Consider the following 13475-nt stretch of genomic DNA (forward strand, 5'->3'; position numbering starts at 1 on the left):
CGAATATACAACATTCTTGGCTTTCCCATTGTCTGTCCATATACAAAGCCGTATGTACTAATAATGACGTCATATGCAAACGCTCTTTTTACAAACAAACAAACATGCATACACACAACTCGTTTTTATATAGATAGATAGATAGATAGATACAATACAAATTAACTACGTAAAACTTGTGAATATACAACAGTCTTCGCTGTCCCATTGTCTGTGCGTATAAATAGATTGTCAGGTTTACCGACCCTCAAAGATGCAACATACAATTGTACATTGGTAAAGCAATCTGTATTAAGATCTATACCGCATTTTTCTAGTGATTGCCCTTGAGCTTTGTTGATGGTGGTTGCAAATGCTAATCGAATTGGGAATTGCAATCTTTTAAATTGAAAAAGCAGATCCGTTGGAATCATGGGAATGCGAGGAATAAGAACAGCCTCACCCTCATAAGGCCCTGTCAAGATTGTGGCATCTATTAGGTTTTCCATTGTTTTTTTTTACGGCAAGTCGCGTGCCATTGCAAAGCTTTGGTGGGTTGATATTTCTTAAAAGTATTATTGGTACGCCTATTTTTAGTTGTAGCAGGTGTGGTGGACACCCTGAAGGATCTATGGAATTTAAAAATTCAGATGGATAATTAACCGCTTCATTTGGTTCCGAAATACAAATTAACTGCGTAAAACTTACGAATATACAACATTCTTCGCTGTCCAATTCTCGCTGCATATAAATAGATTGTCAGGTTTACCGACCCTCGAACATGCAACGTACAATTGTCCATGGGAAAAACAATCAGTATTAAGATCAATACCACATTTTTCTAATGATTGACCTTGAGCTTTGTTAATGGTGATTGCAAATGCTAATCGAATTGGGAATTGCGATCTTTTAAATTGAAAAGGCAGATCTGTTGGAATCATGGGAATGCGAGGAATAAGAACAGCCTCACCCTCAAAAGGCCCTGTCAGGATTGTGGCCTCTATTAGGTTTTCCATTGTTTTTTTTACGGCAAGTCGAGTGCCATTACAAAGCTTTGGTGGGTTTATATTTCTTAAAAGTATTATTGGTACGCCTATTTTTAGTTGTAGCACGTGTGGTGGAAACCCTGAAAGATCTATGGAATTTAAAAATTCAGATGGATAATTAACCGCTTCATTTGGTTCCAAAACTGTGTCGACTGACTTGTAAAGGACTGCCTGGTCTTGAATCTTGGTCAAAACAATATTGTTGATTTCGTGGACGTCTATATTTTTGGGTGCGAGAATCGCTCTTTCACTTAGCCATTTATTATTTTTATAATTTTTTAGAATATTCGGAAATACTTTTTCAATCAATTCATTTTTGGACGTCACTAAATTACAGAAATCAGCAGGTAGTTGTATACGTCCTGAAATTGAGTCTACTGGGAGCTTTCCGTTTCCCATTGCCAGCAATTGATCTGAAAATTTTTGACCAGAGTCATCGTTTTGCAATCGGACACGCATATTTGTAGTTAATTTTAATGTTTTTACGTGTGCCCATAAATTAGAATTTTTCAGGCAAGCATTCATTTCGTCTGCAGGAGTTGATCTAGGTATTATAGGTAATGTTTGCCTGAAATCTCCCGCAAGCAATATTAAGGTGCTGCCAAAGGGTTTCGACTTCCCTCGCAAATCTTTCAAGCATTGATCCAGAGCCTCGAGCGATTTTTTGTGTGCCATTGTGCACTCATCCCAAATAATAAGTTCGCATTGCTGCAATACTTTACCCATCCCAGATGATTTGGAAATATTGCACGTGGGAGTTTCTGTAGAATGCAAGTTCAGAGGCAATTTCAAAGCGGAATGAGCAGTTCTTCCACCAGGCAGCAATGTTGCGGCTATTCCGGACGACGCAATTGCCAACGCTATATCATTTTTAGATCGAATTGATGCCAGAATCAGTTTTATCACAAACGTTTTACCAGTACCTCCTGGCGCATCCAAAAAGAAAATTTCTCCAACGTTGTTATCGACACAATGCATTATCGTATCATAAATGTCTTTTTGTTCCGACGTTAACTTGGAAATGTTATTTTGTACATACGACAATAGATCACTCGTACTGTAACTTTGTTCACGATCCAATTCTACACATGTCGAAACAGCAGCGATACGGTTAGGTGAAGGCATTCCCAAATCCTGAAGAGGTTTGTTTGCCATACTTACGCACAAATCTTCTATAACAACTAAAGTGTAGTTATAAATTTCTGATGTAAAATCAAAAGTCATGTCTGACGTCTCTAACTGTTTTCGATGAAGTATATCTTCGGACATTTTTGACTTATATTTTTCCCATAACTCTGTAGGAGCTGATGGAGAGCAAGTTGTTAAAATGATGCCAAACAATGCACGAATTTGACTTGGGGTTGACGTTTCGCACGCGTCATTGATGCAGTTATCCCAGTGTTGGTCATTCTCCAATAAATTCAGAGCTTGGCATGCACTACGGTAAGTGTCATGTATAGTACCATTTACAGTCCTCAAATACTCAAAGGATGTCGGACCGGGTACATTCACCAAAAGCAGGCGTAGAAAGAAGCATTCATGTTGATTGGGGTGAACGGTGTAGAGTCTTCCTATCGTGGTATCTTTGAAGATGGTAGGTTGGCCGTCGACTGACTTACCCTGTTTTCGACGTTCAAATACTTTATTTTTAGTATTCCACGTGTAATACGAAGGCACTTCAGTATACAGCAGTTTTTTTTGCAAAAGAATCATTTTTGCAAAGCGAAAAAAAAGCTGTTAATGTTGTATCCGGTGGATTCAGGACTCTTTGTTGCACGTTGGTTTCCGTGAAATAAACACGTTGACCATTCTGTAAATGTACCGCTAAGTGAACAACAGCTGGACTACGTTCATGTATCGGAAATGAAAGAATTCGCCAAACAGCTTCATTGCTGCTTATGTATCTTCCAGCCTGATATTCTACGATTTCATCGAAATCTTTGATTTCGGACTGCAAGCCAAAAACTGCCATGTCACTGCCTTTGTTGACGTATTTACATATGTATTTGATTGCCTTTACGGAGTTACAGTATTCAACGTTTATGTGTGCATTAAATGTTTTTGATAATAATGGGGAATATGGAACAACCCACTGGTTATCTACTTCGATTGTGGTACCGTTACGCTTCTTTATTATTGCTGTTTTACGCCATCTTCAGTAGATCTTCTTCTATATTGTGGGTAACCATCATTGCCAGTAATTATTTTGGGTACTAAAAGTCGAGGATATTGCTTTGTGCACCTTCCTTTGGCCATGCATGGTGAATTTTCGTTCAGTGCACCGCAAGGTCCATGTATCATATTTTTTACAATAATATCATGTAACCCCTTATCGACATTTTTATCAGGTATTTCAGCGGAAATCACATCATCAATTTCGTTTGAAGTAATTTTTTTATGTAGCCAGATTAGTATATGTGCGTGTGGCAAACCTCGTTTTTGCCATTCCACTGAGTACATCCAGCATCGCACTGACCCAAACACTTCATGTTTTACAAGGTAGTTTATCAGTGATTTCAACTTTTGCCGGAAGACACGTGCCGTAATGTCATGCCTATGAACCGCCGATTGTCCTTGAAGTAAAAGCTGCAGTATCTCGTCCCAAGATTGATTACATGTAAATGTAATAAATAAATCTGGACGACCATAGAGACGAAAATACGCAATAGCATCTTGAGCATATTCATGCATATGACGGGGACTGCCAGCATATGACGAAGGTAAAATTGTTAATCTTCCAACGTTTGTGGTATTACCGTCATTTATAACTGCATCTCGCAAATGAATGTATTGTTCAGAGCGGAGCTTGGTCTGATTCAGGCGGATATATAGCAAACGTTCTGATTCAATTTTAGCAAACATATCCACGACAAATTGTTGAAACAATTCACGGCATTTTAAAATATAATTTTCTTCATCCTGCCGAATCATTAGTCTATAGGAATAATAATGCATTGCACTGCATTTCTTATTCATTTCTTTGTTAGTGGCTGGATTCATCAATTTAATATTAAAGTGATAGCCGTCGGCTCCATCCCAAAAAATGATAGGATATTGTAGGGCATCGTAGCATCGATGAGTTTCAGCAATTCTTAACAATTGAGCGTTTTGCTTACGTAGAATAATATCTCGAGGTAAAAACTGATCACCGACCATAACGATTGCCACTTCGTCGATAGTCGGAGCATTGTATCTACGCACATGTTGGCCAGGAGGCGTTTTCTCAGCGGAAATAACAATTTTATGAGTATCAGTAGGCATCAAATCGATGGCTGTTTTGAACAGACGCACTAAATTATTATTTTCGTGGAAAAGATGTTGCAATTGGGAAACGATTGTCCTTTCAACGTTGGGAGAAATTTCGCAACGTGCATTCAATTCAGAATTTCTATCACTGATGAAGTACAATTGTACAAATTTATGATTCTCGCCTGAGAATGGTAGAAGGGACCCTGCTCTATGATAAATTTGCCCTTTTACTTTGAAAGTAGACATAAATTGATCTGGATTTTCGATTTGGGCTCCAAACGACGTCATTTGGAAACATGAGTTGTATTGTCTGATTTTTGACAAAAAACGCTTAGATTCTGACGTAGTTCCAGTAAGGAAAGTCTTCAATGGCTCTGGTGGTGCAGCCAATAGAGGAAGTTTAACTTTTCCTGAGGCGCAACACATTCCCATTGTTTCACCATTGAATTTCAAGGACTTGCAATAGGGACAAATTTTAGACATTGTCCCGATTTGAACACATCTACTCAAGCTATAATCATCGACTGGGTTGTACCTGAATGCCAGGCGATAACTTTCAGATTGCTCTGATTCCTCGGCACGCTTTCTTTTCTTACTTTCTCTATCAGCAGCAAGCCTGATTTCTTGCTGTTCTTGTAATTCCTCGGCACGCTTTCTTTTCTTACTTTCTCTATCAGCAGCAAGCCTGATTTCTTGCTGTTCTTGTGATTCCTCGGCACGCTTTCTTTTCTTACTTTCTCTATCAGCAGCAAGCCTGATTTCTTGCTGTTCTTGTAATTCCTCGGCACGCCTTCTTTTTTCACATTCTCTTTTAGCAGCAAGTCTGCTTCTGCGTTGCTCTGGTAGTTCCTCGGCATGCTTTCTGTTCTTTCTTTCTCTATCAGCCTCAAGCCTGTTTCCCTGCTGGTCTTTTGATTCCTCGGCACGCCTTCTTTTTTCACTTTCTCTTTTAGCAGCAAGTCTGCTTTCGCGTTGCTCTGGTAGTTCCTCGGCACGCTTTCTTTTCTGACTTTCTCTATCAGCAGCAAGTTTTTTGGCATAGACTCTTTGAGCATCTTCATCAGTCATTGTAAACTTAAACATTAATAGATTTCTACGCGAACATATGTCTTATATAACTTGAATGACGTCACCTTCAAAGCAAAAATGACGGCAACTAATTTCATGACGTCAGCCGAAACATGACGTCACCTGATCCACAGATCCACAGACAGACAGACAACTTATATATATATATATATATATATATATATATATATATATATATATATATATATATATATATATATATATATATATATATATATATATATTTTCAAATACGTTCTGATGAAAATAATCTATATCCATATATATAAAAATAAGTTGTTTGTCTGTCTGTCGACTGACGTCATGTTTGTGTGTCGACTGACGTCATGTTTGTCGACTGACGTCATTATAAGGATTGAGCTGTATGTCGTCATGAAGTAGTTTGTCGTCTGACGTCATGTTTGTTGACTAACGAAACTACAGACCGGGACACCGGGACACAAATGACGTGTTATGTCTGTTATAACGTAATAGAGGCAACAATCTTGACAGGGCCTTTTGAGGGTGAGGCTTTTCTTATTCCACGCATTCTCATGATTCCAATGGATCTGCCTTTTCAACCTAAAAGATTGCAATTCCCAATTTGATTAGCATATTTAGTTTTCAGTCCAGAACCACTAAAGCTATTATGTAAATATCAAAAATATTTATGTCTGAGCAATAATTTTTAGTTTTTATTTCAAAATGGAAAATTACCTGACAATTTTAGAATTATATCTATCTATATATATAAAAACTAGCTGTTGGGGTGGCGCTTCGCGCCACCCCAACACCTAGTTTTTGGGGCGCTTCGCGCCCCCCCCAAGCCCCCCCGCGCGCGTAAGTCGTTACGCGCCATATTAGTTACGCACCATTGTAGTTGTGTCCCTGTGTCCCACCTGTGAATAGAGATAGATATAAATATATGTTTTTAACTACGTAAAACATGCTAATATACAACATTCTTCGCTGTCCCATTGTCTGTGCATATAAATAGATTGTCAGGTTTACTGACTCTTGAACATGCAACATATAATTGTCCATGGGAAAAACAATCCGTATTCAGATCTATACCTCATTATTCTAATGATGTGTCCCTGTGTCCCGGTCGTCATTTAGATTCCCTGTGTCCCAGTCGTCCTTTGTGTCCCGGTGTCCCAGTTTGTAATTTCTCTTTGAGTGTCCCGGTCGTCATTTATATTCCCTGTGTCCCGGTGTCCCGGTCGTCATTTGTGTCCCGGTGTCCCGGTCTGTAATTTCTATTCGAACAATCCCTGTGTCCCGGTCGTCATTTATATATCCCGCCTGTGCCCCCGGCGTCCCCTCATTTTACAATTAAACATTTTTCCGTGAACAAATGTCTTAAATATCTTGAATGACGTCATCGTCATAACAAAAATGACGACAACTAATTTCATGACGTCAGCCGACACAGAAACATGACGTCACCTGATCCACAGATCCACAGACAGACAACTTATTTTTATATATATAGATAGATAGATAGAAGATAAGTTGTCTGTCTGTGGATCAGGTGACGTCATGCTTCTGTGTCGACTGGCGTCATGAAGTTAGTTGTCGTCATTTTTGCTATGACGGTGACGTCATTAAAGATATTTAAGACATATATGTTCACGTAGAAATCTATTAATATTTAAGTTTAAAATGACTGATGAACTTACAATGGCAAAAGCCGATGAAGATGCTCAAAGAGTCTATGCAAAAAAACTTGCTGCTGATAGAGAAAGTCAGAAAAGAAAGCGTGCCGAGGAATCAAAAGAACAGCAAGGAAACAGGCTTGAGGCTAAAGAACGCAAAACCGCGCAGTTAGATGAAGATCCACCTGGACAGCGAGAGTCAAAACATATCAAAACTGAAAATGATAGCGATGATGATTGGGTTTGGGATCTTGACTTGGATAAGGTCATCAATGCCTACCAGATTTTAGTTAAAAAAACAAAGGTTCGGCGATATGTATTTCATAGTGAAGCTGAAAAATAAAGAACTGAAGCTAGTTGTCGTCATGTTTGTTATGATGATGCTTAGTATATGACGTCATTATAAGTATTTAAGAAAATCGTTCAAAGACAAATTTTAATTGTAAGAGATCGTTGAAAGAGAAATTTTTAATTGTAAAATGACTGAAGAACCTACAATGGTAACAGCCGAGGAAGCTGCTCAAAGAGTCTATGCCAAAAGATTTGCGGCTGATAGAGAAAGTAAGAAAAGAAAGCGTGCCGAGGAATCACAAGAACAGCATGAAAACAGGCTTGCGGCTGATAGAGAAAGTAAGAAAAGAAAACGTGCCGAGGAATCACAAGAACAGCATGAAAACCGGCTTGCGGCTAAAGAACGCAAAACTGCGCAGTTAGATGAAAATCCACCTGAACAGCGAGAGTCAAAACATATCAAAACTGAAAATGATAGCGATGATGATTGGGTTTGGGATTTTGACTTGGATAAGGTCATCAATGCCTACCAGATTTTAGTTAAAAAAACAAAGGCTCGGTGATACCGCCGGGGGATATATAAATGACGACAGGGACACAGGCAATGTTCGATTAGCAATCACCATCAACAAAGCTCAAGGGCAATCATTAGAATCATGAGGTATAGATCTGAATATGGATTGTTTTTCCCATGGACAATTATATGTTGCATGTTCAAGAGTCGGTAAACCTGACAATCTAACAGCAACACAGAAGTATCGAAAGAAGGGACTAAATTGACTTTGCATCCAGTTGAACTTTATCCTTTTCAATCTTAGACATCGTGACGGATGAAAACTCGGAACAATTTATATATATATAAAAATAAGTTGTCTGTGTGTGTGTGGGTCTGTCTGTCGGGTGACGTCATGTTTGTGTGTCAACTGACGTCATGTTTTCAACTGACGAAATTACAGACCGGGACATCGGGACACAAATGACGACCGGGACACCGGCACATAGGGAATATAAATGACGACACTCAAAGAGAAAGTGACCAGGACAAAAGGAATGTTCGATTAGCAATCAACAAAGCACCGGGACACAAATGACGACCGGGACACAGGGAGTATAAATGACGACCAGGACATAAGCAAAAAAAAAACTAAAAAAACTAAAAAAGCTAAAAAACTAAAAAAAAAAGAAAAAAGAAAAAAAATAAAAAAGGAAAAAAATGAAAAATAAAGGAGAAAAACAAAACTAAAAAACGAATTTATATACAGACCGGGACACCGGGATACAAATGACGACCGGGACACAGGGAATATAAATGACGACCGGGACAGAGGGACACAACTACAACGGGGACGCCGGGGGGCACAGGGGGATATAAATGACAACCGGGACACCGGGACACAAGGAATATAAATGACGCCCGGGACACTCAAAGAGAAATCACAGACTGGGACACCGGGACACAAATGACGACTGGGACACAGGGAATATAAATGACGACCGGGACACAGGGACAAAACTACAAAAGGGACGCCGGGGGGGCACAGGGGGATATATAAATGACGAAAGCGACACAGGGAATGGTCGATTAGCAATCACCATCAACAAAGCTCAAGGGCAATCATTAGAATCATGAGCTATAGATCTGAATACGGATTGTTTTCCCATGGACCATACAACTATAGACACAACTACAATGGCGCGTAACTCATATGGCGCGTAACGACTTACGCGCGCGGGGGGGCTTGGGGGGGGCGCGAAGCGCCCCCACCAACTAAGTGTTGGGGTGGCGCGAAGCGCCACCCAGACAGCTAGTATATATATATATATATATATATATATATATATATATATATATATATATATATATATATATATATATATATATATATATATATATATATATATATATATATATATATATAGATTATTTTCATCAGAACGTATTTGAAAAATAATTTGTAATAAGCCGAAATAGCTCAGATGGGAGAGCGTTAGACTGAAGATCTAAAGGTCCCTGGTTCGATCCCGGGTTTCGGCAAATTTTTTTGCTTCCTTTTGTCTTTAATCAAACTTTGTGATAAGTACCAGATTTGCTAAAATCACATAATAAATAATATCACAGTAGCGAAATAAGTCAAATTTTAAAGAACTGTATAAGAACAATGAAACTTCTATCAGAAAAATTAATAGGAAGCCGATTTCATTTCCAAGAAATAATTTATCAATAAACCAAAATTGTTTTCAACCGAAATTGATAATTTAAGTGAATTTGTTCAAAATTCCATAGTGGCATTTGATCAAAGCTAGAAAATTTGATACACACAATTCTAAACAAACAATTTCTGATAAATGTTGTCGTATTATTTTTGAGTTGGTTGAACCTGATCTTGCCAATTCGCAGTAATATAGTAACTGAAAAAAGGCGATATGTATTTCATAGTGAAGCTGAAAAATAAAAAACTGAAGCTAGTTGTCGTCATGTTTGTTATGATGATGCTTAGTATATGACGTCATTATAAGTATTTAAGAAAATCGTTCAAAGACAAATTTTAATTGTAAGAGATCGTTGAAAGAGAAATTTTTAATTGTAAAATGACTGAAGAACCTACAATGGTAACAGCCGAGGAAGCTGCTCAAAGAGTCTATGCCAAAAGATTTGCGGCTGATAGAGAAAGTAAGAAAAGAAAGCGTGCCGAGGAATCACAAGAACAGCATGAAAACAGGCTTGCGGCTGATAGAGAAAGTAAGAAAAGAAAACGTGCCGAGGAATCACAAGAACAGCATGAAAACCGGCTTGCGGCTAAAGAACGCAAAACTGCGCAGTTAGATGAAAATCCACCTGAACAGCGAGAGTCAAAACATATCAAAACTGAAAATGATAGCGATGATGATTGGGTTTGGGATTTTGACTTGGATAAGGTCATCAATGCCTACCAGATTTTAGTTAAAAAAACAAAGGCTCGGTGATACCGCCGGGGGATATATAAATGACGACGGGGACACAGGCAATGTTCGATTAGCAATCACCATCAACAAAGCTCAAGGGCAATCATTAGAATCATGAGGTATAGATCTGAATATGGATTGTTTTTCCCATGGACAATTATATGTTGCATGTTCAAGAGTCGGTAAACCTGACAATCTAACAGCAACACAGAAGTATCGAAAGAAGGGACTAAATTGACTTTGCATCCAGTTGAACTTTATCCTTTTCAATCTTAGACATCGTGACGGATGAAAACTCGGAACAATTTATATATATATAAAAATAAGTTGTCTGTGTGTGTGTGGGTCTGTCTGTCGGGTGACGTCATGTTTGTGTGTCAACTGACGTCATGTTTTCAACTGACGAAATTACAGACCGGGACATCGGGACACAAATGACGACCGGGACACCGGCACATAGGGAATATAAATGACGACACTCAAAGAGGAAGCGACCAGGACAAAAGGAATGTTCGATTAGCAATCAACAAAGCACCGGGACACAAATGACGACCGGGACACAGGGAGTATAAATGACGACCAGGACATAAGTAAAACAAAAACTAAAAAAACTAAAAAAGCTAAAAAACTAAAAAGACTAAAAAAGAAAAAAAATAAAAAAGGAAAAAAATGAAAAATAAAGGAGAAAAACAAAACTAAAAAACGAATTTATATACAGACCGGGACACCGGGATACAAATGACGACCGGGACACAGGGAATATAAATGACGACCGGGACAGAGGGACACAACTACAACGGGGACGCCGGGGGGCACAGGGGGATATAAATGACAACCGGGACACCGGGACACAAGGAATATAAATGACGCCCGGGACACTCAAAGAGAAATCACAGACTGGGACACCGGGACACAAATGACGACTGGGACACAGGGAATATAAATGACGACCGGGACACAGGGACAAAACTACAAAGGGGACGCCGGGGGGGGGGGCACAGGGGGATATATAAATGACGAAAGCGACACAGGGAATGGTCGATTAGCAATCACCATCAACAAAGCTCAAGGGCAATCATTAGAATCATGAGGTATAGATCTGAATACGGATTGTTTTCCCATGGACCATACAACTATGGACACAACTACAATGGCGCGTAACTCATATGGCGCGTAACGACTTACGCGCGCGGGGGGGCTTGGGGGTGGCGCGAAGCGCCCCCACCAACTAAGTGTTGGGGTGGCGCGAAGTGCCACCCCGACAGCTAGTATATATATATATATATATATATATATATATATATATATATATATATATATATATATATATATATATATATATATATATATATATATATATATATATATATATATATATATATATATATATATATATATATATAGATTATTTTCATCATAACGTATTTGAAAAATAATTTGTAATAAGCCGAAATAGCTCAGATGGGAGAGCGTTAGACTGAAGATCTAAAGGTCCCTGGTTCGATCCCGGGTTTCGGCAAATTTTTTGCTTCCTTTTGTCTTTAATCAAACTTTGTGATAAGTACCAGATTTGCTAAAATCACATAATAAATAATATCACAGTAGCGAAATAAGTCAAATTTTAAAGAACTGTATAAGAACAATGAAACTTCTATCAGAAAAATTAATAGGAAGCCGATTTCATTTCCAAGAAATAATTTATCAATAAACCAAAATTGTTTTCAACCGAAATTGACAATTTAAGTGAATTTGTTCAAAATTCCATAGTGGCATTTGATCAAAGCTAGAAAATTTGATACACACAATTCTAAACAAACAATTTCTGATAAATGTTGTCGTATTATTTTTGAGTTGGTTGAACCTGATCTTGCCAATTCGCAGTAATATAGTAACTGAAAAAAGGCAACTAGGACACGAATACATATAACCAAAATGGCTTACAACCAGTTCGCGACCGAACCAGTTCACGAAACAACATATATTGGCATTTTTTCTCATTAAGAGCTAGTAAATTCCTTGAATACCAAAAAGAAAGACCTTGTAACGTGCATTAAAGATTTTAGAAAATAACTGCTAAGTCCCAGTGACGTCATATGCAAACCCCCTCAACACAAAAATACATACAACTTATTTTTATGTATATAGAAGATAGTGTAACAGACATACAACTTATGTAACAGACATAAAACTTATTTTTATATATATACATTATTTTCATCAGAACGTATTTGAAAAATAGTTTTTGATAAGCCGAAATAGCTTAGATGGGAGAGCGTTAGACTGAAGGTTTAAAGGCCAAAATGGCTTACAACCAGTTCGCGACCGAACCAGTTCACGAAACAACATATATTGGCACTTTTTCTCATTGAGAGCTAGTAAAGTCCTTGAGTACCAAAAAGAAAGACCTTGTAACGTGCATTAAAGATTTTAGAAAAGAACTGCTAAGTTCCAGTAAGAGGAAAAAATTACGTTTTAAGTAATTGGTCAGAGCTTGGTTCAAGGTCTGACTTGGCCAGGTTCCACCAGTTGCTCTAAAATCCCTTTTGAAACTTAAAAAGGGCAGTATAACTTCCAATTTCAAGTCAAATGAGCCCCATCTGAAGTTTACACCACCGCTAATTCCCCGGTTTCCAAACACTAAATATGATCTTTAGACAAGTTCAATTCTGAAGACTATGAAACAGCATTTATTTTAATTATTATGTTTAATATGTCTATATTATTACGTTTATGAATTTAATTGGGTAGCCATTACAAATAAAATGTCTAATAAATAAAATAATTCCTAATCAATAAATTCTTGGTAGCAGCTTCTGAAAGCCTAATTAACTAATGAAATTAAAACTCATTGATTACAGAATTTGGCTGGCACAAGTTAAAATTCAGATATATATCACTGTGTGTAGGCTTTTAGAAAAACATAACAAAATCTCCTTTAATTAATAAAATATCAACGAATGGCAGCTCATTATTTTCTTCATACTCAACTGTAAATTTTATATTTTATCCAGTTGCTTTGGTGTTCTCATTGAAGCAACCCTTTTAGCTTCTGTGACCTATAATCTCAATTACGATTGTTGTGGATATTGATAATGTTTTTCTCTAATATCTTGGTTTTGGATTTTATTAACTTTTAGTTTAGTTTATCTTTGTTTTTGTCAGTGTTAGAGACGTTACGTTTCATACAGGAAAAATATCCATGTCATTTGAGTTATTTTTTTTTTTTTACTAGCCAGGTCAG

General features: G+C 37.8%; 1 long non-coding RNA gene and 2 other non-coding genes across 3 annotated transcripts in view; 2 read left to right on the top strand and 1 right to left on the bottom strand.

Moving 5' to 3' along the window:
- Positions 1–13475, bottom strand: part of LOC136037703 (uncharacterized) — a 185385-nt gene that overhangs the window by 17286 nt on the left and 154624 nt on the right. The window lies entirely within an intron of this gene.
- Trnaf-gaa (transfer RNA phenylalanine (anticodon GAA)) lies at positions 9254–9326 on the top strand. Its single transcript has one exon. It is a non-coding gene; the product is annotated as a tRNA-Phe (tRNA).
- Positions 11681–11753, top strand: Trnaf-gaa (transfer RNA phenylalanine (anticodon GAA)). Its single transcript has one exon. It is a non-coding gene; the product is annotated as a tRNA-Phe (tRNA).

This window comes from Artemia franciscana, chromosome 17 (genome assembly GCF_032884065.1).
Source record: "Artemia franciscana chromosome 17, ASM3288406v1, whole genome shotgun sequence".
Classification (NCBI taxonomy): Eukaryota; Metazoa; Arthropoda; class Branchiopoda; order Anostraca; family Artemiidae; genus Artemia; species Artemia franciscana.